This window comes from Pan paniscus, chromosome 15 (assembly GCF_029289425.2).
Source record: "Pan paniscus chromosome 15, NHGRI_mPanPan1-v2.0_pri, whole genome shotgun sequence".
In the NCBI taxonomy this organism is placed as follows: domain Eukaryota; kingdom Metazoa; phylum Chordata; class Mammalia; order Primates; family Hominidae; genus Pan; species Pan paniscus.
The window spans coordinates 41,772,856-41,800,564 of NC_073264.2; positions in this window are offsets into that span (position 1 = coordinate 41,772,856).

Below are 27,709 nucleotides of genomic sequence, written 5' to 3' on the forward strand. Positions count from 1 at the left end.
TCTTCAAAAATACGTAAGATTACCTGAGCAAGGAAAATTGATAAAAGATAAAGGAAAGAAAACACATAATGGAACAAAAGAGTAATTCTTAGAAATTGAATTGATTATAAATGGGCATTATGAAAAAATGTATATCAGTAAATTTGAACATTGAGATGAAAGGGACATATTTCTATATAAACACTGTCAAAAACAAACAAACAAAGAAACCAGAAAATCTGAATGGTCCAAAGAAAATAGGAAATATTACATAAATTGAATGCATTATTAAAAACTTTCCCACAAGTGATAGACGGAGAAGGCTGATAAGGGAACCTACACGGGGTCTTGGCTGGGCATACCTGCAGTGGACTGGGGGCCTGCACGTGCACAGGGCAGAATGGGGTGGAGCCACCGGGAATTAGTGCCATATGCATGGGGAGGAGCCAGGCCTCTTCAGCTCTTTTGTGGTGGCCTGGTATTCAATCTGTAAGATGGGAGCCTGTAGGCAGGACTCCCTCTTTCTTTGCTGAGAGCATTCTTTTTGCCTAACGAATCTGCTCTCCTCATCCTTCAGTGTGTCCATGTGCCTAATTTATCCTGGTCATAAGACAAGAACCCGGATTTTAGCTGAACTAAGGAACAAAAATTCTGCATCTTTTTGGTGGCCTATATGGGGACGAGAAGTGGAGTGAGTAAAATGTGGAACAAAAAATTTATTTCCCTTTTGTTTCTGAGTCTTCTTGTCCTCAGTCTTCTTCTGAGGGTAGAGAAAACAGTGGCCCACCTTCCCCTTTGCTGTTGGGAGTTGGGAGTGTTGGCCTCGATCAACTCCAGCCTTTTCTATGGCATTTTCCTTCTTTTTTCAGGACTGTGATGGCACCTATCTTTTGTTTTACAATATTAGAGGTGTTCTACCCCTCAGTGTTCTGGCCCTCAGTGGCCACCCCAATGGCTGCAGGCATGTGCATGGGATGGATGGGTGAGCGGCAGCTTCCTCCACCCTTCCCTCCTGGCCGCGGAGCATGACTCTGTCCACTGCATATGTTAGTGGTGTCCAATGGCCATGCAGGGTGGGACTGAGCCACAGCCACTGCTCAGGCCCAAAGCAGCCTCAAGAGCCTAGGACCCACACTGCCAGCTGGCCAGCTAATATGGTTTGGCTCTGTGTCCCCATGCAAAACTCACCTTGGATTGTAATAAACCCCACATGTTATAGGAGGGACCCACTTGGAGGTAACTGAATCATGGGGGAGAGTTTTGCCTGTGCTGTTCTTGTGATAGTGCATAAGTCTCACAAGATCTGATGGTTTTATAAAGGGGAGTTCCCCTGCACATGTCTTCTTGCCTGCTGCCATGTAAGATATGCCTTTACTCTTCCTTCACCTTCAGCCTCCCCAGCCGTGTGGAACTCTGGGTCCATTAAACCTCTTTCCTTTATAAATTACCCAGTCTCAGGTATGTCTTTATTTGCAGCATGAGAACAGACTAATACACCAGCATTTCCTGCCATGTACCCACAGAGTCTTCCCTTCCTCCATCTGAGGGGTCCAGCTTGGTCTCAGTCTGAGCCTAGGGAAGAAACAGCAATTTAAAGTTTCTCTCCTTGTTGGAGAAACGCATTTGCATAAGAGTAAGAGGTTTCTTCCCCAGGCATATTTTTCTTTTTCTTCACCCTGTCAGCAGTTAACACAGCTCTGTATTTAAGCTGTTTTTGTTTGTTTGTTTGTTTGTTTAAATTCCTTTTCTCCACCCTGTCAGCAGTTAACATAGCCCTGCATTGAAGTTTTTTTTCTTTTCACCAGGTCAGGAGTTAACTTTTAAGTGAGAGGCTTTTTTTTTTTTTCCCTCTCTTATAAGACGTTTTACTAGGCTAGGAGCCCAATTCACAAGACACACTCTTCCCCCCCTTGTTGAAGGAGGACTCAATTCCACAGCTTTACTTTACCATTCAGCTTATGATAAGGAGTCTGTGCTATCCTTTGAGACACATTTTTATCCCAAACTAAATTTCAAGTCTCAGATTTCAAAGGTTACTGATAGCAGAGGAGATAGGGTATATGTGGGTAAGAATGGATAATGCCACCCCCTAGACCCCCTGTAAACATGGTTGAAAACCGCTTTGACAGAGTGGTGGCACTCTGTCATGGTCACCAGGACTCAAGGATATAAGGACTGGAGAAAGAAAGAGGGATGCCTCACTTTCTATCCTTCATGTACCCTGGGTATTTGCTAGGAAGAGGAGGGAACCAGGGACATTTGCTCCCCTCTTTCTAGATGAGTAGCCATTCATCTTCAGCCTGCATGTCTTTCCAGTGCATCCTGAGTCCTTTGAAGAAATGCCTTTTCTTTTTTCTTCCTCTGTCCTCTTTTCACAGATGCATGGTTATGTCCCCATGCTGCAGGACACTTCCCTCAGACATATCCTCCAAACAGGGAAAAGTTAATTTCCCAAGCCTTAAAATGGTTGGCTTGGGATTGAGAACAGGGGGAGGGAATGAAGTCTGACATTCTGTCAAAAAGGTAAGAGTTTTTTTCTTACCAGTCAGGCTTTTGGCCTCCCTTCCCCTATTCAAACCGGTCTAGGGAATGATGAGGATCACCATTTATATTCTCCATAAAGTTATAATTATGAAAAAGAATTTGTGAGGTTAGTTTTCAGCTGTAGCCAATCTGGGGTGTTTTGCATGTCTTTCTGTGTGGACTGGTCAAAAGTGGGGAACCTTAAGATGGGACGGGGGATTGGAATGCATAGGCCCACTGCCCAAGCCAGCTTGGCAAACTGGTCGTTGGTAAACTTTGCTGCAGACCTCCATCTTGTTTTATGTCCTTGGAAGTGAAACCTGTAACTACATGGCAGTGCTTTATTTTAGCCTCCACCATTTTACAATGGCAGCCTGGGTTCAATCCTTACTTAGAGAATGAGTCCTTTCTGGTCTGAGATCTGTATGACCTTTACCATTTGTTGATTATCTTCCCCTCCACTAACCACCTTGAATTTTCCTTTTGCTGAGCACCTGGGAGGTTACCTTTGGTAAAGTTCAAAAGCCAGGCATATTGGCCACTTAGCATGGCTAAAGTAGGGTAATAAGGGATTTAAGAAGATTTTCTTAAAGAGCACTCAGCTTAATTAAAAGTGGATATCCAAGTTATAAGTCTATTTAAAAGGCCTTTTTGTTTTTCTCTTCTTAGATCTTGTTTTGCTGGAAAAAAAAATTTTTTTTTTCTCAGTAGACTAAATTATTTTTCTCCATTTGGCCTTGCCACTCTTCATGCATGCATGAGAGGCCCTAAGATAATTTCTGATGGCCTGGGACTCCCTTGGAAGAAAGAACAGGAGCCATGAATTACATTTTGGGAGAAACTTCTGTTTTCCTCATGGAACCCCAGGAATTAAGAGCAGATAGGTACCTCTCAAAATCTGTTTTTGTCTTCCAGCTATACCTGTTTATTAGGCCCTAGAAACTGCATGCTTTGCTAGCCCTGCTCTTACTGGGTCCCACTCAGAGGCCAGTAGTCCAATTAGGAGATTGGAAACCAGAAAATCTTATAACTACTGTATCTGCTTCTGTTTGTATGTGTGGTTATATATGTGCTGTGTGTGGTGTCTATAATAAAAGAGAGCTCTAATAATTGGCCTAAAGGAAAATAAGCATATAGATCAAATATTTTTTGAAGGAAAAATAAAAGTTGTAATTCCTTTTGGCCTGTGTGACTCTAATCTTTGAGAAATAAAAACAGTTTTAAAGATTACTAGTAAAATGCGAATGTCAATAAAATGTAAATAGGTGGTCTAAATTATGCAGGTCAGATACTAGGTTTGCTCAATGTTTTAAGGTTGTGAACTGTTTGTTTTGCCTTTGAGAAGTGTTCAATTTGCCTACTTTACAACTTGGTCAGGCCTAGGAATATAGGCTTTAATCTTAGTAAATAATTATTAATTATATAATCTTAGTAGAAGATTATAAGAAGGCACAGAAATGTAAATTTTTGCCTAGGGTTAGAGGATTGCTTGAAATACACAAAATAAAGCTAAAGGTTTAAGCAAATTGTGGAAGGATTGCAAAAATTAATCTTGCAAAGAAATTCTGTGTGCAAACATTGACTAAATTCAAAAGGAAAATATATGCTTTTTCTATAAATTGAGCATTGAAATAAAAGCTCTTTAGCAAAATTTGTAAAGGGTTATAAAAGGGTTTAAGAATCTTAACCATGGTCAAACTAGTTAAGATTAGATAGAGTTGCCTATAAGTTTTCATTAGAAAATTAGGGTTGACATTAATAGTAAACTAATGTGTGGGTAAAATTTGGCTTTCTCTCCCTTGTACAAGATTTTCATCTAATAGTGAAGGATAATGAAAGATTTCCATTTGCCTCACAGATAGGCTGCCAAGGAAAAAAAAAAAAAGAAGGCAGGAGATAAATTGTTTGGAAAGCTAATGGGTAAGTGTTTTTGTCTTGTTTCAAAATTTCTGAGTCATCATTTTGGTAAGGTTTTTATCTTGTTTTAAAATTTCTGAGTCATTTTGGCAAAATAAATAATTTATGGTAATCTGGAATTCTATTTCGTAACATCAAGTGTTTTAAACCTCTAACATTTAATGAGCTTCCCGAAATCAAATTTCAGCCTCAAGGTTGTCTTTCCTAACCCCTAGGTTTTGGATGCTATGTAGGGCCCCTATAGCATCCAGAAGAGAGTTAAACAGGATTATTCAACATGTTTAGTTACATGGAATTGCCAAAATGATGTTTAATCTTCTTCAGGTTATATTTTAGTAAATAATATTAATATATGTTCCAAAACTCTATAGGATTTCTAAAATTGTAGAGTCTGAGTATGTGCTATCAATCACAATTAAGGTTATTATGTTAAGTATTGTAAACCACAGAGATCACCAAATTTATTTGTCAGTCATGTTTTTGACAGTAACTACCCTGAACATTTTGTTATTCACAGACAATTATCATCTTGCTTTGATTCTCTTCAAAGGGTGGTTTGTAATAAGCTGGAAAATTTGACAGGTGCTCTCAAATGCAGGTTTCTGATAACTTTGGAGATTGTGGTGTTGGAATAAAGGAAAAATATACAGGATTCATGAAGAGCTGAAATGTTCACAGATACTGAGCAAAGCAAGAGTTAACTGAATGGATGGAACTAATAGAAAATGGAGGTAATCTTTTTTTGACTTGTGCTCATCCTTGTTTTTCTTTTCAGAGTCAAGGAGACTTATTTTGATCTATTTAGGGTCTTTAATAATTGAGTAAGTTATATTCCTGTGAACAAAATTTGAAGCATATTTGTTTCTCCTTCTGCCTGGCTTCTCCAGAATTTGGAAACTATTTGTGAGTATTCTTGACTTGTGGCAATATAGTTGTTTGCATCAGTGCAATGAGAATTCATTTTCTTTTCAACAGGCCACAGTTGGAGAAACTGGTTGTTTTACCAAGGCTTTGACTGGAAGGGTATGCTTTACTTTAAGGAATTAAGCTCAACTTGCAGAGCCGATAAAAGCCCCTTGGGAAAACTGGCTTCATATCTTGTCCACATGGTCCCCCTACAGGCCTCCTAACCAGTGGTAAGTAAAGAATGTTACTTTCTACCAGGCCCAGGAACCCAATATTCTTAGGACCTCTTGAAAAGAGGAGTTTACCCAACTCTCATGGTACAAAACCATGGCTAGGCTCAGCTTTAGAAAGTCTGATCTGAGATTCATTGTGGAAAAGAATTCCATCAAAGCCAATATAAGAAGCCTATGTAAGAATAATTATTCTTCCTGCACTTTATGCAAATAATTAGGCGAAGTATAAGACTAAAGTCTATTTTGCAAACAACTCAGTCTTATCATGATTGGTTTTTAACAAAAATGAGGACTGGAGAGAGACAAATTATGTTTCAAAAAGTATACATTTGTCACTAAATTTTAGACTTATGAGTTGCTTTTAAGTTTCTTGCCTACACCTTAAACTAACCCTGCTTATTCCTGTGAACCAAGCAGCAATCTTTAGCTGCATCTCAAAAGGAACAAAAGGGATGGGTGATGTAAAAATCTGGATTAATATTTTAATTCTGAGTAATTATCCCAAAAATCCTGCCAGGTGATGGGAGTAAATAGGGTGCCCATAACCCAGAAGTTTTGTTTTTAGGAAAATAAGACCAAGGGAGGTAATGAAAGCCAAGCTCCATGCACTGAAATCTTAGCAAGCTCAACTGTAGCCACCGATTATCTGGACATGTTGTGAGCCTTAGGATTTTTGAATTGTCCTTACCCACTCTTTTTTCTTTCATTTTGATTCATACTTTCTAATAACCCAGTTTGTCTCTTCTTTTCAGGCCATCAAACTCCAAATGGTCATGCAACTAGAACCTTAAACAATGGGCTTCCTTTTCCCTGGGACAGTTAGTTAGGCCTCTGAGTGAGATCTGACTGTTGCCTTCCCAAAACACTGCATCCTGTCAGCAGAAAGCAGTTAAGATAGGTCTTCATCCTTGCGCTAATGGAAGTTAGACCTACCCCTTTAGAGAAGGGAATGATAGATGCGGGAGACAGATGAGAGAACCTGCACAGGGTATTGCTTTGGCATGCCTGCAATGGACGATGGACCCACATGTGCACTGGGAGAATGAGGTGGAGCCATCAGGAATTTTTGTCTTTTTCAGGGGGAAGAGCTGGCCTCTTCAACTTTTGGGTGGTGGCCTGGTATTCAATCTGTGAAGTGGGAGCCTGCTGGCAGGCCCCCTCTTTCTCTACTGAGAGCTTTCTTTTTGCTGAATAAATCCATCCTCCTCACCCTTCAATGTGTCCACCTGCCTAATTTTTCCTGGTCATGAGACAAGAACCTGGATATTAGCTGAATTAAGGAGCAAAAACCCTGCATCACAAGAAAATTATGGGGCCAGATAATGTCAGCCATGACTCATTTCAAATACTTAAGGAATAAATGAGGCCATACACAGAAACTCTTCCACAGAATATAAGATAAAAAGTAACTGCCCAATTTGGTTCTGTTTTGTCAATAACCCTGACAACAAAACCTGAAAGGAACATGAAATAAGGGATAAGGATCCAAGATTAAAGGTCAAGCTCAGTAAAAATTCTAAACAAAATATTGTCAAACTAAATCTGGCAATGTATAAAAGGAATAACAACACACACACACACACACACACACAAACACACATGAATAACACATCAAAACAAAATTAGATTTTTGCATTAAAAGTTTGCTTCAAATTTAGACAAATAAAAGCAAGGTAACAAAAATAGGACAAAGATTAAATATTCCAAATAACTGTGTTAACAAATGCAGGGAAAACATCTCATTTCACATATAATTATGATTAAAACCATTAAGATAATAGGAATCAGAAAGAAAGTCATTCATCTCATTAAGGATGTCTGTAAAATGTCAATAGCAAATTTTTATTTAAGGTGAAATATTCAAAGACTATTCATTATTAACACTACTGCTCATCACACTGCAGATTTTAATTAGTATAATGAGGCAAGAAAAACAAATTAAGGAAATTAAAGTTTGAAAAAAATCACAATTAACCAATGACATACATGACTTTTACCTTAAAAAGTTAAAAAATACAGAAGACATTAGGGATAATATGTAATTTTTAACTTGTTTTCTGAATTTATGTTAAATATTTAAAAATTTATTTGTGTGTACAGATAATTTTAATAGATAAAAATAAGTTAGCATTTGCAATATTATCAAAAATACAGAATTCCCAGTAACAAATCAAACAAAATTTAAAATACCTCTACACAAAAACTAGTTTTACAAAACTAGAAGATAACATCAAAAAACCTCTTCTGGACATAGGCTTAGGCAAAGAATTTATTGCTAAGACCTCCCAAAAGACGTAACAAAAAAAAAAATAAATAAAGGCAACTTAATTAAACTAAAACATCTCTGCACAGCAAAAGAAATAATCAGCAGAGTAAACAGATAACCTACAGAATGGGATAAAGTATTTGCAAACTATGCATGTAACAATGAACTAATACCTAGAATCTACAAGTAACTCAAAGACATCAGCAAGCAAAAAACAAATAATCCCATCAAAGAGTAAGCAAAGGACATGAATAGATATTTCTCAAGAAAAGATAGTAAAACAGCCAATAAACATATGAAATAATGCTCAGCATCACTAATCATCAGGTAAATGCAAATTAAAATAACAATGAAATACTACTTTACTCCTGCAAGTATAATCATAACTAAATAATCAAAACAACTGTAGATGTTGGCATGGGTGTGGTGAAAAGAGAACACTTTTACCCTGCTTGAGGGAATGTAAATGGGTACAACCACTATGATAAACAGTATGTAAATTCCTTAAAGAACCAAAAAGAGAACTATCATTTGATCCAGCAATCTCACTACTGGGTATCTACATGAAGGAAAAGAAGTCATTATATGAAAAAGACACATGCACACGCATGTTTATAGCAGCACAGTTCATAATTGCAAAGACTTGGAACCAACCTAAGTGTCCATTGATTGAATCAATAAAGAAAATGTGTTAAATATATACACACCATGGAATACTACTCGGCTGTAAAAAGAAATAAAATATCATCTTTTACAGCAACTTGGATTGAGCTGGAGGCCATTATTCTAAGTGAAGTGATTCAGGAATGGGAAACCAAATATTGTATGTTCTCACTTATAAATGGGAGCTAAGCTATGAGGATGCGAAGGCATAAAAGTGATATACGGGACTTTTAGGACTTTGGGGAGAAAGCTGGGGGGGAAGTGAGGGATAAAATATTCCACATTGGGTACAGTGTACACTGCTGGGGTGATAGGTGCAGTAAAATCTCAGGAATCACCACTAAAAATCTTATCCATGTAACCAAAAACCACCTGTACCTTCTTTTTTTTTTTTTTTTTTTTTTTTTTTTTTTTTTTTTTTGAGACGGAGTCTCGCTGTGTCTCCCAGGTTGGAGTGCAGTGGCGCGATCTCGGCTCACTGCAAGCTCCGCCTCCCGGGTTCACGCCATTCTCCTGCCTCAGCCTCCCAAGTAGCTGGGACTACAGGCGCCCGCCAACACGCCCGGCTAATTTTTTGTAATTTTAGTAGAAACGGGGTTTCACCGTGTTAGCCAAGATGGTCTCGATCTCCTGACCTCGTGATCCGCCCGTCTCGGCCTCCCAAAGTGCTAGGATTACAGGCGTGAGCCACCGCGCCCGGCCCACCTGTACCTTCTAAACTACAGAAATTAAAAAAAAAAAAACTAGTGTCACAGAAATAGTTACAAGATCTAAAAAAATGTGGGAAAATTCTTGCTCGTGGATTGGAAAACACAATATTGCAAAGCTATTAATTTTGATCAAGGTGATCTGTGGGTTCATTTTAGTTATAAACAAAATCTCAATTTGTGTGTGTCTGTGTGTGTGTGTGTGTGTGTGTATTTCTAAATTGGCAAGATGTTTCCATAATGTTAGCTATGGCACTTACACCATTTTGGGCCATTTAGATATCTGTATACAAACTGATGAAGTCTGACCACAATATCATGTACTGAAAAAAATGTAGGTGCCAAAAACACAATATTATGCATTCTAGAAGTTACCAAAAAGACTTATCTTAAAGATTTTGGTGTTTGGAAAATTTTCTTAAATAAGGTGGTTTTTATGGTGTAACACACAGATAAATTTCATGAATTAGACCACATTAAAATTAAAAACTCTGTTCATAAAGACACTATTAAGAGAATGATAATGCAAGGGACAGTAAGAAAGCATGTGAAGACATGCATGAGAAAATGGGTTTATTTCTTGAATATATAGAATTCCAAAAATTAATAAATAAGAAACAATAAAAAAGAGTAATAAATATAAAAAGGAGCTTCATGAAAGAATGTATTGAAATGTCCAATTAAAATAAGAAAATGGTGTTAGCTTCATTAGTAACTATTGAAATGTTTATTAAAATCATAATGCTATATTATAAAACACATAAAAAATGGCTAAAATTAAATATATTAAGAGTACTTTCTCATAATAAAACTATGAATAAATTGAAATGCTTCCACACTCCTGGTAGTAAATTGTCACCTTCACTTTGAAAACAGTTTGGCATTACCTGCTGAAGTTTGGCATACATTAATAAATTCTCTATAACACATCAGTTCTACTTTTATTTATATACCAAATTAAATTCATGTTTATGTATAAAATAAAAGAAACAAAAATGTTTGCAGTCACATTATTCTTAATAGTCCAGTATTAGTTTGCTAGAGATGCCATACCAAGTATCAAAACCTAGATGGCTTAAGCAACAGAAATATATTGTCTCACAGTTCTAGAGGCCTGAAGTCTGAGATCAAGGAATGAACAGTATTGCTTCCTTCTGAGGGCTGTGAAAGAATCTGTTCCATGCCTCTTGCCTAACTTCTGGTGGTTTGCTGGAACTATGTGTCATTCTTTGGCTTGTGGAAGCACCACCCCTTCATTGCCTTCATCTTCATATGGTATTCTCCCTATGTGTGGATCTGTCTCAAAATTTCCAATTTTTATAAAGATAACAATCATGTTGGATTAAGGCCTATGTTATTGAACTCATTTTAACTTTATAACCTTTGTAAAAATTCTATTTCCAAATAAAGTCAAATTCAGAAATATTGAGGGTTAGGATTTCAACACATAAGCTTGAGAGAGACACAATTCAATACATACCAAGTCTCAAACTGGAAACATTCCAAATGTCCAACGATATTAAAGTAATAAATAAATTGTGGTATATTTTACACTGGAATACCAAACAATAGTTGAATAGATAAAATATTACTAAATGTAATAACTACATGGCACAAGTATTTTAACAAACAAAAGCAGACATCAAAATATACATACTTAATAAATATTGAATGATCAGTTACCAAAGTATTATTGAAGGGGCTACGTTATCTGGGGTACATACCCTGGGGTTTGTTGTCTCATGGCAGGAAAATTTACCACATGGGCATACACAAAGAGTTTAGGAGTGGAGGTTTAATAGGAAGAAGGGAAGAGAAAGAGAAACAGCTTTCTCTATAAAGGGGCCTCTGAGCAGAAAGGACTGGCTAGTGGCAAATGTACCAGACTCCTAGAGCCATTCCCGTTCTTTCTGATACATACAGATTGAAGGACCTTCCTACATGGAGGCTGAGAGCTGGTGCCTTAAGTAGGGTCCACTTTAGCTGGTTAAAGGCCTTTTGAACTTCAAGTTCTTAGGTTAGAAGATGAGTTTTAGCCACTTGAGTTTTTCTTATGAGGTGATATGAAGGAGAAGCTATCTCACCGTACCCAGGTATCCATAGCCTGCAAAATACTGTAATGCCCCCAAATCCTCTTTGTTGTTTGAGGGTTTGGGGGAGGCAAAAAGAGAAAATAGGCTTAATCCTTTTTTATTACTCCATTTTCATGCTGCTAATGAAGACATACCCAAGACTGGGAAGAAAAAGAGGTTTAATTGTACTTATGGCTCCATATGGCTGGGGAGGCCTCAGAATCATGGTGAGAGGTGAAAGGCACTTCTTACATGGTGGTGGCAAGAGAAAATGAGGAAGAAGCAAAAGCGGAAACCCATGATAAACCCAACAGATCTCATCAAACTTATTCACTATCATGAGAATATCACGGGAAAGTCCAACTTCCATTATTCAGTTACCTGCCCTGAGGAGGAGCAACATAGTATCCCTCCATGTGCAGTGAAACACCCAAATTAACTTTGTAAAACTTCTATATACCTATCATGGTAGTCAGAAAATAAGCCCAAGTCTCCCTTTATTTGCCTAAAGTCCTGCAATGAGAAAGGAACTTGAGGTGATCCCAAATAAGGGGGATTCTCAGATGGTTCCTCCAGAAGTTTCTTTTCTAGTCTTGAGGAATCATTCCCTTTGGACCTGCTTGACATGATTGATAAAACGGCTGGGTTGATTTTGTAATGCCTGCTAAGTTAAGAAGACCATGCCCTTGTGCAGAAGAAAATGAGCTGCTTTTTCTCAAAGTCTCAGGGTCAAAGGAGTCCCTGTGATTCAGGATGCACTCCAGAGGAGAAGAGGCCAAAGATGATAAAGAGAAGTGAGAAAAAGGCATCCCTTTAGTCTCCTTCCTTTTGATGTGTCCCAGGGTGGAGAGGAAAAGAGTGCAGGTGTCCCCCTCTGCTGTTTTCCCTCCATGGTTCCTGGGGTCCCAGCACCCTGTTAAATGTGCCTCTAATGGTTGTGAGTGTGACTTCCCCAGCAATGGAACCAGAGGAACTAAGTGATGGGTTTTACTCACCCTCACATATGTGACTCTAGTCTTCTGCCTATGATTTCCTTTTGACTTCCTACACTTGTGTGGCCTGTGTGGCTCCCCGAAAAGTGGATCTTGGGAGAGACTTTGTAACAGTTGCATTTGGGCAACTGTTGCACTTCCCTCCTTAATGGAGAAAGTGTGCTGGTTTGAGCTCTATATCCTTCTATTATGGCTCATGCTAAAGGGTTTACCATTAGTGAATGATTCCAGTTAACTTCTGAACTTAAAATCCCTTTACTAATTAAGTACCATTCTAATTGCAGTCAGAATAGGTACCTTAAAAGAATGTAGGGACCAAATGGTTATTTTCCTGCTGATAGGACAGTATCAAGACTAAAATTTGGTTCCAGAGAATATTTTACTCCTAATTGTTGAAGGCAGAGTTTTCCAACCATAGGAACAGCATAAAGCCTGGTTTCTGGTAGACAGGTACAAAAAGGGGAGGGAATTGGGAAGCTAGGGTGTTTTGTTAAAGAACCGACAATGGAGAGGATCCCTATTCCACTAGGTTATGCTGTTGACCTTGAGATGCCATGTGCTTTCCAGTCCAAGGGCAGAGTGACCTTGACATGCTATGTGCTCTCCAGACCAAGGGCAGAGAGAGACCTGGAAATGTCATGTGCTTTCCAGACCAAGGGCAGAGAGAGACCTAGAAGTGCCATGTTCTCTCTGGACCAATGGCAGAGAGAGAGACTTTCACTTGAGAGGGGAACCCTCTGTTCCTAGAAAATTACAAAGATGCTTTCCCTTGAGCTATATCCCCATTTACTATGATATTCCCTGATCTTTGCCAAACAAGATTACTTCCCTGAACTGTAAAACTTCCCACACATTGTGTACACAGAGAGGATAAGAGAAATGATAGTCACAGACAGAAAAAGAGGAAATTATGATAGAAAAGTTGGAGATCCTGTTGCCGACACCCAATTGCGGTGGTCGGAGACTGGGATCAATCCAGAAGCCTTTGGATAACACTGAGGGGTAGACCTGGCCAGAAATCCTCAGTTGCTCCAGGACTTCTTCCAGCCCCACATGATGGCTAAGTCCACCATGAAGGGAAGCTGGTTCAAACATGGCAAATATGCCCAGCAACTCATGAGTATTGGTGGATTCTCCAATCCATAGCCTCCCCATGTTCTCCCCAGCAAGCCCGTCTCCCAAATCTTGTAAGGCTGGCAACCACGTGAATAGTTTTTAAATGTCCGAGGGGGCCCAGTATTTGGTTTGATTTTGTTCTAAAATGGAGGCCAAGAGCCTCAGAATGAAGGGACAGAGTTGAAGTCTGCTCCTCTACTCACCATTTTGATAAATGTTGTACCTTGGTATCCTAGATGATATCCCCAATATGAAGCGGCCATGTTGTCTGGGGTATGTACTCTGGGGTTTGTTGTCACATGCCAGGAAAATTTAGGACACGGACACACACAAGCAGTTTAGGAGCAGAGGTTTAACAGGCAGAAGAGAAGAGAAAGAGAAACAGCTTTCTCTATAGAGAAAGGGGCCTCCAAGCAGAAAGGACTGGCTGGTGGCAAACCTGCTGGATTTTATAGTCCAGATTGAGGAGGTGATGTCTGATTTACATAGGGCTCACAGATTGGTTCAATCAGGTATGATGTTTACATAGTGTGTGGGGAAGGCTGGTTGCCCCACCCTAATATTATCACACAAATGGGCTATCTAGCCGATCAGCGCCATCTTGTCTGTTACTTACAGTACACGTGGCTGACAAAGAGAAGAGAAGATGGAACCGCCTTCTTGAACATGTCTAGTCCCTAGTTTCTGCCAGCATTCACCCGTGCAAGCTTCCAGCTTGCTTGTCTATGTCTGCAGCTCAACTTTACAGGCTGCTCATTGTTACAAAATGTTTCGGGGCTGCTTTTCATTAAAAAGAAAAGCCTTACCGAGGACTCCCATACCCTTACTATCTGCCTAAGTGATTTCTTCTTAACTCCTATATCATTATAGAAAGCAAAAATAATAGTCTTGGAAATCAGCATAGTGATGAATTAGAATGTGGCTGGACATGGTGATTGATTAGAGCAGAAGGCAGCTTCTGGGGCAATCAATGTTCTGTTTTTCTGTCCTTTTATTCATGTAAAGTTATGGGAAAATTTGTTACACGTATATAATGCACAGTTATAAAATCATTGTACTTAGGGTGTCTATCACCCAAGTACAATATATTCATGTTAAGCACAGTCATCCTATTCTGCTATCAAGCATTGAATTTACTCCTTTCTTCTTACCGTATGCTTGAACATTTTATTTATTCTCTTTATAAAAAATTTTGAACAAATGGAGGGAGAGAGTGTTCTATTTCTTGATTAGGCAATGGTATATGGATATTCGCTTATCATGATTCATGAGTTGTACATTTATTTTTTACACCTTTCTGTATCCGTATTTTCATCATACATTAAATAAGAACTCCTTAGACAATATATTTCTATATATATATTTTATGAGTATAGGTATAGATATATGCACATGAAACTGATATTCATTACATTAATAAAGCAGACTTAGAGAAGTGTGGTAAAGTTAATTTTTTCTTCTTTTATTCCTCTCTGCCGTTTAACTTGCTATAGAAAATATAATCACTGTTAAGCATAAAAAAGGAAAATGTTATAAAGTGAGAGTAATATGATAATTAGTGCATTAAGACTGAACTGAAAGAGGTAAATTGCTTTTAAAGGTCACACTTAGAAGAGAGGAAATCCTTGAGAATCTACGTCCATTCAATCAGCCTTTTGTTCCATATGTGTGGAACTGACCAATATTACATTAAAGATGCATGCATTCTGTTTCTATAGAGGAAGAAAATTGTAATGATACAATATGAAATAGATGAAGAACTCCTTAAATATTGGGCTTGCATTAACATAAATCTGAAATTGAAATATTTTCAAAATGGTATACTTAAAGGTTAATGCAAAATAATTTAAAATGCATATCACACTATAAGAAAAAGTAAAGAGCTAGAACATTTTCAGTAATTAGAAATTAAAGTTCACATTTTCAGATAATTATTAGCTTAGTAAAAATGCACTATTCATTTGAAATCTCTCTTGTAAATTTAAAGTATTTAATAAGAATCTAAACTTAAGTTTTGTAATGACAGGACTGCTTCAAGCCTGTTGCATTTTTCAGTTATAATGGAATACATTCAAATGCTACTTAGCATATTAAATGGCAGATCACTTTGCTATATATTTAGTGTTATCCAAGGTTGAGAAGACATTTTGTAAATATTTAAAAATTAGAAACAAGGGACTGGTGTGCTAATTCCTTTTCTTCTCTACTTTATGCCTTAATAATTCATGTTCTTGACTCTTTAAATTGGTTTGTCCTCATAAGTTTGTTATGAGGAGAAAGGAAGGAGATAGTTTTGCTGATAAAAATGACAGCACTTCCTTTCAACTTAGTTAAGCTGCATTAGCCAGAGAGGCTAAGGCCGGAAGTCCTAAACTGAATGAAGAACAAGTGAGCTCAGAGGAAAGGCAGCTCACTAAGGTATTCCCTGTGTATAGAATGCTAACTAGAGGCATGTTCAGCCTAAATCTATCATTTCTGTCTGAGACTCTTGCCTGCCTTCTCTTACTCTTTGGCAATTTTTTCCCACTCAACAATGATGTTGTTAGCATAGAGTAAAATACTATAATGCTTAATAAATCACTTAGTAAATATTTTTTCAAATGTACTTATAAATTTTGGAGGCTGGAGTAAATAATTCAGGTAGTAGCTATAATATTATTAGCTAAATGTACAATAAACGTCTTTAATGAAAACAACATTTGCCTCCTTTGTGATGTAGAATGCATTTAAATGATAATATAAACAATAACTATACTTAGATGTCAAAATACCCCTCATGAGCTTTAAAAAATATTTAAACATTTTAATTTAATAAATGTGTATTTTTGTTAAGCATTATGCTAGGTGATGAACTATGGATATGAATAACATAAATTCTGGTACCACAAATAAAAAACATAATAGACTCACTCTGTATAATGTAATGAGTACTTTAGCTGGGCTATGTACAAAATGCTATGCAAGTACAGTGAAGGTAATTAATTCTGTGTATTGAAAAAAGAGGAAGGCTTTGCAAAGATAATACATGACCTGAGAAACGTGAACTTATCTTTTTGGAGATAAATATATTTTGAGATAAAATATTCATAGAAGTAAAATATAATCAACTATATGGAGATATAAGAGCAAGAGATATAAAGTATTCTGAACTTTCTGAAGGTTAAATTGAAAAGGGCTGATGGAGCAATATCAGTTGGAGAGTTAGCTTTGGGCATGAATATGAAAGACAATGTATACTATACTAAAGATCTTGAAATATGTACTCTGGATATTAGAGACCCATTAACCTTTTATTTTATTTTTTATTATTATGAGAAAAACATAACCAGATATATAACTTTAAAACAGAACATTAGGAGTCTTTAATAGATTAATTGTAGAGTGGAAGGAACTGAAAGTAGAGTGAATTATTTGGTGGCTTTTAGACACTTAAAGCAAGCATAAAGAAGGCCTGCTGTGCATTACAGACGGCGTAAAATGGAGAAGCTCTCAGAATGACAAACAGTAAGACATAAACTGCAACATTTGAGTGATTAAGAAATGAGAATTGCTTATAACAATTCTCAGATTTCTAGCATTATGTTACTCTTAAATGAGTCATTAAACATGACATATTTGAGGTATAATTGTTGAATTTTGAAGTCAGTAAGAGGCAAAGTGGAGGAAGAGATAGAAATATGATTGATTACATTGATGTACACATGGCGATTTATACCATAAGACATTATTAGATTGCCCTGAATTACAACATATATTCATAATAGGAAAAGGAGAAACTCACAGTGAAGTGATTTAAAGAACAGCAGAAGGCCAATGATGGGATCTTAGGGATAAAAATAGTATCCCTAGGAAACAAGTTGTTTTTCAATGGCTTCTCAGTGTTGATTCTCTCAGAAATCGCCAAGAGCTTTTATAACAATGTAGACAGGTTTCACACAGAACATAATTCTTCTTTCTTTTTACAATAAAAATTGTACAAAAATGTTTTTGAGGAGCTTTATTTGAAGCCATTTATTAATAGGATTGTACCTTAAAAATAGTATGTCCAAAATATTTCTATACTTTATCAAAAATATACTATTGTAAAATATTACACATCTATTTCAGTCATTTTTCATTCTGAATTTAAGAATGGCCAAAGGTTAGTTTAAAATAATTCAGTGCAATATAATTTTTGCATACATTTTTATTTAGAGAAAAATAATAATAACATATGAGAAGGGAGATGTGAGAACAATTTAAAATTCGTTGAAGAAGAACAGTCATTCAAATCATAGCTACATAAACAGTCATAAAGATTGAAATAAAAAAGTTGCTTCTGTGCAGAGGAGAACATAAAGAGTAGACTTAGTGGTATTTTAATATAAGCTTATTCAATAATTATTTCTAATATAATAAAATTTACTTACTTTGATGCTTTTGGGGTAATTAACCTTAGTGATAGAGAAATTGTACATACAGTAATGGCCTTTACCATCCCCAAAATGTATAAAAACTTTTTCCTGAAAGGTGGGTGAAATCTGGTTTCAAGTGCTATCAACAATCTATATAGTCTGAAGTAACAAGTCCTAGCTCCGAGATGAGTATATACTCCATAAAGCCTTTTTACAAAGACAAATTTAAGTAAATCATTTATTTCCCCATTGAAGTTTTGAAAGCGAATGAGAAACACTTGGCATTTATTTCTTTAGATCTTTTCTAATGTGAAGCATCTTTTCCAAGAATATAAAAAGAAAGCTTACTTTTCTAATGGAGGTAAATTTTCAGGCAAAATATCTTACAGGGATCATGTTTTAAAATATTGACTTTTTAATTGTATTGCTCTTAGTAAAAGTTAAATGTGGTAGAATATAATGCAAAAATATAAAATCATTTGGTTTCAGTGACTTAACTATATAGGAGAAAGAAAAAACCCTCCAAAGACCAATTCCTTATTTAATTTTCAAATTAATACTTGACAAGTTCATTTTCTTGCATTGCTCTTACATAACAAAATGGTATAATTTATTAGCAAATCAAGAAAAGCTAAAATTATCAGAAAACTTATAATTTTTTTCTGAAATAATTTCAAATATTTTAAAAGCATAGAATTTAATAGTTAAAACTTTCAAATTCATGTTTTGGTCACACCAGTTTAGCATTTCTCAAAGAGAAGACAAAAATGACAGTGTTTTAATAATAAATAATAAGTGGTGGGGAATTGAGTAGCCAAGCTTGCTACACATAATTTTTAAAATATTAGTTGCAAGACAATAAAAAAGTGCCAACTCTCATAGTTCAATTGTTCTCTATACCTTCAAACACTAGAGAAGGACAATTATAATGTACATTGATGTATTTTATTCATTTTACAAAAACACATGGTCATAGAACGTTACTGACTCAGATAAACACACAGTAAGGATAATAGTCTCTGCAGTGGGTCTGTTATAAGCATTAAACTTTGTATGAACTTGACTTTGTATACTTTCTATAGAGCTCTCACTCTGATAATACCTTTTCAGGATGAGTACTGTTGCAAATAACATCTGTTCACAAGATTTCAATGGCCTCAGTTCAGATGACACAGTTTCCCACATATTGTCTTCAATAAAATTTCAACTCATAAACACATACAAAAAATCCAAAGAAAGATAAAAATTCTTAGTGTTTTTAATGTGCAAATTAATCAAATATCAAATGTAAATAACTTTAAACCTAGAGAAGCAAAAGAATAATCCGATATTTAATAACCAAACGAGATTTTCCTAAAATAAATATTGAATTAGCTAAATAAATTGTGGAAACTTAAAGCTTCTGTCATTGAAATGTTATAGAAATAAAATAGTTTCCTAAGTATTTTTACTATAATGAACTCCTTTTCCCATTGGCTGATGGCTCTAGGGCATTGCACAACAACCTTTGAAAATGTTAATTTAGATAATCATTAATTATTGTGACGATCATATATTAATATAAAATCAGTTGTTTATTTTTTGATGTCTTTACGTTCTGTAGTCATTTGCAAATTGTAGTGTGGATTCTCATGATGGTTTTACTGATGGAGGAAATAAGGAGCATATGTGGTTATCAGAGTCTCTAAGGCTCTCACTGAGCTTGCCCTTTCCTCTCTCTCATCACGTTTTCTGCGACCACTGTCATTTCTCACTGCACTAAAGGCTTTTTCACCTCTTTGTAGATCTGCTTTCAGAAAACAAAAGGATTTTTCTCAAAACGGATTTTTTTTTCTCTTCTTTTATTCTCTGCTTAAAATTATCTTCTCACATATCTATACCTAAGGAGATCTCCTTTGGTATTCAGGATTTTTTCCACTCATTGATAATAATAAAAAATGCTTTACAAAATAAAATTTAAAATATATTCTTTGTATTATTAAAGAACTTACCATGAGATAAAACACAATGAGAAATTCAAAGGCCGATTTTTGCATGAAGTCTGTGATCAGAGGGGCAAGGCAGTTATGAGCATTAAATTTATTTACTGTATCACATAGACATTTACCTATATAGCAAAGATTGTGACCAGAGCCACTGATGGTGGGAAGTCTTGTTATAGATCTCATTTCAGATGAAGTGAGTCAGAGGAGACAAAGTCTCTCAGATGGAGACCATTATATTTGGTGCTGACATCTGCTTGTCTTCTGGGGGAGAACTCAGGGAGCTTTTACTCATGGTGGAAGGCAAAGCAGGAGCAGGCACTTCATGTGGCAAGACAGCAAGCTGCGGGGGGAGGAGTCACACCCTTTGAAACAACTAGATATCACCAGAACTTACTACTACAAGGATAGCAACAAGCCATGAGGGATCTGCCCCGATTTCCCAAACACCTCCTACCAGGCCCCATGTCCAACATTGAGGATTACATTTCAACATGAGATTCGGTGGGAACACAGATCCAAACCATATTACCAATCTATTTATTTTTATGTAAATATTATTTTTAAGTATTGTTAACAAATCCTGTTGTCATATACAATGAATGGTGATGTAACATGCCAATTTTAAAAATGTATAAAATAATTATATGGAAAGATAGAATATTGTGGAACATTGTATATTTTGAATAATATTTTGAACTTTAAAATTTTTTCTAATTAAATTCATTGAAATAAAACTGATTTGTGAAAATATTTTCCATGTCAAGACTTCTGCAAATTTCGCTTACCTAATTGAGAATATATAAATCATACTTTACCATCTAATTGAGTAAATAATACAGTGCAGTAGCAACAGATTTCCTGTATCTATTTTAACTTTAAATGGGTGCTTATTTGAAATAATGCTACACTAAAAGTAATTTACATCTTATATCATTTTTATATGCTATGAAAGCTTTAAACCTTTCAAAATAATGAAAAGCGAGGCTTAGGAGAATGAGATTTTCTGTCCTGAAAGGCAGAAAAAAAATCCTATCTATGCTATTCAGTTATTACCATGTGTTGGTTTCAGATCTAACTCTGACCTTAATTTCATGCTGCCTGCTTCAGTTCTGCTTTGTACACAAAAGTGATAAAATATCTTCAGTGTGTGAATATACCTTGTTTACACAACAGTCAAGTTATTTGAAAGGATTTTATTTTTTTAAAATGCAAGAATATAAAACCTTCATTCATTCTGAAGTGCTCTTGGAAACTTATCTTCTATTGTGATAAATTGTGTCTCTGATACAAATCAGAAGTTTTATCCCATCTAAGATTCCCTCTCTTTAGTTTACTAACGAGGATTTGTATTCAGAGCCATTCAGATAGTGAAAAACTATTTTCTTTATTACCTGAATTTTATTTTGTTAATGTTTTTCTGAAAAGTCGGTTTACTGAACATTGAAAGAATTCATATTATTTATTAATGTTAAGGTCACTACTAGTCTTTGGAGATGAAATCATAGCAAGTTTGAAGTTTATTTGAGCTACTTCTAAATTATTGAAACATACTTTATTAGGAGTCTATTGTTGCAAAAGTTGAGTTTTTAGTAAATTAAATTTCACCAATACTCTAGTAAAAATAACTCAAAATATAGCCCTAACAATACCCTATCATGTACTTTTTGAAGGAAGAATATAAGTATATGAAAAGGAAAGCTCAAATTAGAAGTTGTTTAGTTAAATTATATTTCTACCCTGGTGTGGCAAAAGGTTCAGAAATAAAGTGGCATATCAGGAATAAAATCAGTTATTTTGATGCTATTATCTAGTAAAATTTTATGGGGTTGCTGTTTTTAACAGTTGGGAATATTTAAATATTCTACAAATTTTACAGGTGGTTGGAAACAAATATTGTTATGGGATTCTTACAACTATTAACGACATGGAGGTACAAATTCTGGTTAGACTTTTGAGAAGAAATTAACATGATACATAGTGAGATAAATGAAAATTAGTAGGTGTGGCAAAGTAAATGAAATTTTTAAATTCTATAATGGAAGCAGCGACAGTATAAGTTTTGTCAGGACAGAAAGAAACTGTTAGGACAATGCATCCACTGCGTCATACAGGACATTTAACAAAGAAACAGACAAGTATGTTTCAGTAATTTAGAAATGGTTCCACCTTTGTTATAGAAAAGATTTCTCACATCCCCCTCCATAATTTAGATTCTTTTTTTTAAAAAAAATTGTTACCAAAAAAGAATGAAAGTATCACATTGAAATATCTATATTTATATTCAACAATGGAAGTAATCATTAATACATTCATGTGTAAATTTCTAGCTCCTTTTAGTGTGCACATTACTCTTTGAAACCTGTTTTTTCACTTAAAAAGATTGCATGCCAAATTATATAAAATTTTCTGATTTGGGGGTTTACTATTTTAGACTAAACTTGAATAACACTTCAAGCATCATACTTGTGAACAGTAAAATTTTGTTTGCTCTGTGAAGTAAAACTATTCATTAAATTGATGTCTATTTTATTATAAAAATAATTTTAGGTCATTTCTTATAGATGTATTTTATAATTTAACCTATCACTAGATGAAAGGTAAGACTGACATCTAATTTTTTATTGTAAGACTATTTAGAAAATCTATTTCTATAGTCGTGCTGATATATACTACTTTAACTGGGTATCTAAAAATTGCACTTAATTGATTACAAATTCTTTTGAATTCTTTTATATTTATTTCAAACATATAATTTTGCAATGTCAACAAATTCTGTTCAAAAGAATATAATGTAAAATTAGCAAAAAAGAAAAAATAATAGAAAGGCAACTGTTCAGATTGGACCAGGGTGGTATTTCAATAAATGCATATTTCTTGTACTTCTCTCAGTTCCTAGGTGAGACTGGGGCACCACCTCAGAATCCATTAGATCCTTTTCATTTATTAGACAGAATTCCTTATAAACCTGCGTATTTCATGTGCTTTCCAGTGCTTTCCCTTACTGGCCAGCAGCCCCAATGATTTTGCAGAGGATGGGCCATAAAAGACGTCCCCACTCTTTATAGAGTTTTCCAGGTCAGATTCTGCTGCCTGTGCCAACTGTCTCCCCTGTGCTTGTCTGTAGGCCAAACCTGCTTCCATGAACTTGCTTGATTCTTCTTTGGTTTTCATGTTGAATACAATTTCATCTAGTTCAGAGACTCTGAGTCACTTTATAATGATCTAAATTTAATTAGCTACCTGTCAGTCTCATGTATTTCTTCTCCTAACTCTGCCTCCCAAATTTCCAAAGTGCTTAGAAGGCAAATTCTGCCCTCACCCCTCTTATCTGTACTTTGATCTTCTGTTAAAGCAATGTATTTTAAACATTTTCCCCTAGAAATAAAAGAGCAATATTTTTGACATATTTGTGCTGAGTAAGGTATGGAAGAATTACATTTCTAAGTAAGTATAAATATAAACATAGAGCAACAAAAGTAATTAGAGACATTCTTTTTTTCAAAATTCAAACACCTTTTCTGTAGGTATTTGACTATGGTGCTTGACTCTAAAATAAAATTACTTTTTTTATGACTTTTGGAATTGAAAGATAAAAATGTGAGTTTTTTTTTTTTACCTGTTTTATCTATTTTGTTTTGTTTTGATGCATAAGCCTATTTTGAGGACATAAGTTAAATATGAAGTAACTGCGCTGGCTAAGACTCCACTGAATCAAACAAACTTACCCACCCAGTCTCAGTCAGCACTGAGCAACTTCAGGTTTCTGTAGTGCTCAGCATGCAAGGAGAGAATAGCACAGAAGGCACTTTCTCTGAGATGTAGATTGGAGAGAAGAGACAGTAAGCTCAGTACCTCCTCCCAAACCTATCAGTGATAATTTTTTATCCCTAACCTTGAGGACACAGTACATCGAGTGCGTGGTGAAGGTAGAGGCAGAGAGTGGTCTAAAGCCCCTTCCCATGGATATGTCAAGGGCGAATACAAGGGTCCCAATGAAACAGAGTTCTCCTGCCCTGTTATTTTATTTTTTATATGTATATATTTTTGAGACGAAGTCTCTCTCTGTTGCCCAGGCTGGAGTACAGTGGCACGATCTGGACTCACTGCAACATCCGCCTCCCAGATTCCAGCCATTCTCCTGCTTCAGCCTCCCAAGTAGCTGGGATTACAGGCACGCACCACCACGCCCAGCTAATTTTTGTATTTTTAGTCGAGACGGGGTTTGGCCAGGCTGGTGTCGAGCTTCTGACCTCAGGTGATCCACCCACCTTGGCCTCCAAAAGTGCTGGGATTACAGGCATGAGCCACCACGTCCGGCCTATTATTTTAGACTTTTAAAAATAACATTTACTTTTCCCTTTATCTCATCCTTTTACGGAAGAGGCACTAAAGATTAATGTGAACTCTAATGACTTATTATATTACAAAATACACTTTGCAGAATTCCCTCAAAATTCCTTTTGGCAAGGATTCATTTAAATCAAAACTAAAACAAAAATTAAATATCCCCTCAACACAAAATATTCTGTCACGGTGACTTTCCATTTTATACCTTAAATGAAGCACTTTAATATTATTAAAAATAAAAAAATTAAACTATAATTTATTCAAGTTCTTCAACATAAAATCCTTATTCAGCTAGATCTATCTTGCATGGTATGTTCTTTTCAGCCTATAACTATGTAATAGGAGAAAGTGATTTGGATTCCTTGAGGCTCTTTTCATGAACTAAAATATACATTTCTGCATTTGGAGTTTCTTTCTAGCAGTTATTCTACAACCCTAATATATGCTTCACACAGCAGCCACATCTGTTCCACCACAGGTGATACAGGAAAAGCTTCTACGGAATTGCTCAAGCACTCAATAAAGCAGTTAGGCAGATGTCTTTGACTTTCTTTGGTGTGCAATTTTGTTAGGTTTCATGCTGATTATGCAACAAACTGCTAAAAGAGCTCAATTGTGAAATATTATTGACTATATTTTGAAAAGCTGGATTTAAATTTCAAATCTTAATTGTACAGCTGCTTATACAATGTGTCTAGAAGAGAAGAAAAGTTAAAAGATTAACTCTTTGGTGGGTGAACTGCCTGAAAGAAAAGCAGGTAACCACATAAGGCTCTTATATAGCACCTACATATTATTAGGTGTGTCAGCCCTTTTAAAATGTGGCTTCACACTCAACCAATGTTATCATTAAAGAACAGTGGGACTCAATAGCTAACGCTTATCTTTTTTTACCTGCTAAGATAAAAGTAAGATAAAGGAGCTCATTAAAATACCTGTCTCTACTTCCTGAGCTATCCTGATAATGGTTCATGGGACCCGTGGTTCCCCTTAAAAGTCTGCAAAGGCGTGCGTAATAGCTTGGCTTAGAGTAAGGTGAGGAAGGTTACATACTCTTTACCTGAGCTACTCCATGTATAGCTGAATAGATGAATGACTTGGCATTGATGCCAATGTATTCTTAATAATATTAGATATATTAATATGTCCTTACTTTTAGGGGTTTAAAATAGTCTGCATAGTATATTTAAGGGTAAGGGAAAATGGCCTTAAGGCCATTCTTAAGAATTTAGGTTTTAAACCTGATTGATAATTGTACCTGCCCTCTGAGAAGTGTTCTGCTCTAAATTTAGAGAAGTGATAAGAGTTCTTCCATTTTAGCTTTTGTGTTGTCGGCAGATCTTGTGGATGAGAACATATGAAATATGTATTAAGTACCCACATTTTGCTAGTTACTACTCTAGGAGCTGAAAATACAATAGAAAAATAAAGGATCTCCTTTAATATGGAACTTATAATGGAAGATGGCAGACAATATGTATATCTGTATATGGATATATGGATAAACAAATTGTACATCTATATATTTTATTTATATACGCATTATATTTAACTGTGTATTTGTTACATTTATATATTATCAGTATATAAATAGCATGGTAGATATCAGTGAGTGCAATGTAGACAAATATATATGGGAACAGGAGAAGACATGTCCTTCTCCTGGGTGCAGTTTTCAACAGGGTGGTTTGGTAAAGCCTCGATGAGCAGATTTCCAACAGCCATGGACATATCTAGGTGTGTGTTCTTGACAGAGAAGAGTTGCATTTATTAAATTCACTTCCTATGTTACTGAAGTTGACTTAAAATAAGAGAAGAGCAAAGCTGATGAATTTTTACTTATTTTTTTGACTGGATGCCACGATGTGATAAATAATGGGAAGAAAATGCCAGTGACAGCTTCAGTGGGAAAATGACTTGTTGGTAAGTTATCTGGGTTGAACACTAAAGCCACTGAACCTGATTTGTGACCACGAGCTCACTCAAATTACAATTGAGATTCAAATAAAATTAGGCAGAAAATTCGACTGAAGATTCTTACTCTCATTAATTAAAATGAATGCTCATGACGTTAATTAACTACCTAAGCAAAAAGAGAGGCTTAACTTCAGGTGTTTAAGAAGTAAAGGGGAAGTGGTCTTAAATAAACCTTTGCTATATAGTCTAAGAAAATAAAAAGCAACTGCTGTTTAATATTTTGGCTGCCAGCTGATTATTAACAAATATAATAATACTGAATGAATATACTGACTGGTTTATTGATAACTAGGTAAATGAGGTTGTATGAATGTACAAATTAAAATAACACCTGTGAATCCGGCATGAAGTACATGTTAAGCTCATGCTAGTTATTGTGAAAGAAAACACACCAAAATTTAGAGAAAAAAAAAAGCCTATATAAACCCCACCAACCTTAAAATATTCCTGGGATCTAGTTCTTCATTGGAGTCATTTACCACCCCAAGACTGAAGAGAGGATTTATTCCAATAGAGTTGGACTCTTGGGGAAGAAGATAGGATAGTGATCACGGAATTTTCAGTTTATGTAATAATTCATTGAACTATGTGGATAAGATATTAATTTGCCCAAACTTCATTAGCCTTGTAACTTCTTAGATAGCTTCCAAACCTTAGAGAGATCTAATCTGTACCCATGACTGTCTACCCATCTTTCTTTTCATCAATCAATGGGTAGCCGTGGACATAAATCAAATCAATGTTAGATATCAATATTAAATGGCAATCTCACTAAAAATAAGAAACATATTTTAATGCATATATTATTTGGTTAAGATTAAAACAAACATTGACTCATATTTTGAATTAGATATTATTCATATCTCATAATTACTATCCTTCTGAAATCTCAAGTATCTTAGTCTTCCTAATTTTCATTCAACCTATATTCCGTCTTTACACAGAGAACTGAGAAGAGTTCATTAAAGAGATATAACTGGATATCTTGCATTCTCTTGTTTTTTATCTTGTATTTAATTGGAATCTTCTATAATTGTCTGCTTAATTTTCTTGTTGAAATAACTATTGTCTCCAGTTTTTTTTTTTTTTTTTTAAATTTACTCCAGGAAGAGTTCAATTTCCAGTGGGCAATTCTGAGTCTTTACATTCTGTTTACTTTTTTTGTCCCTGTCCTCTCCCTCACCTCTAGCGTCTGTTTCCTCCCATTGTTTATTGTTCTATGTTCTCCTAAGCACGGCACACAAATAGTATCTATTTTCTTCTTCTTCCCCCACTCTCTATTTTTCCCAATTCTTCTAGGTGAAAACGGTTTTGTGTTTTTCCTACAAGAAACAAAACCATTTTGAAAAGACCTAACTACTCATAAATTTCCTGGCATAATGATCTCTCAAATTACAAACCCTACATCTTCAAATCCAGAACAGGAATTCCCTGAAAGAAGTAACCAGGTTTAATTTTTGTACTTTGTGGCTAATTTATATACTAGCTGTTCACTCAGTAATTTGAACCTAGACTGTTTCATTTAACATGCTACCTTCAGGGAGAAAAAGAAAAAATGGAGAAATGATGTAAAAATTTAAGAGAACTTAGGGATTGATAAAATATTAAAGAGTAGAGAGGCATCTAAGAGAA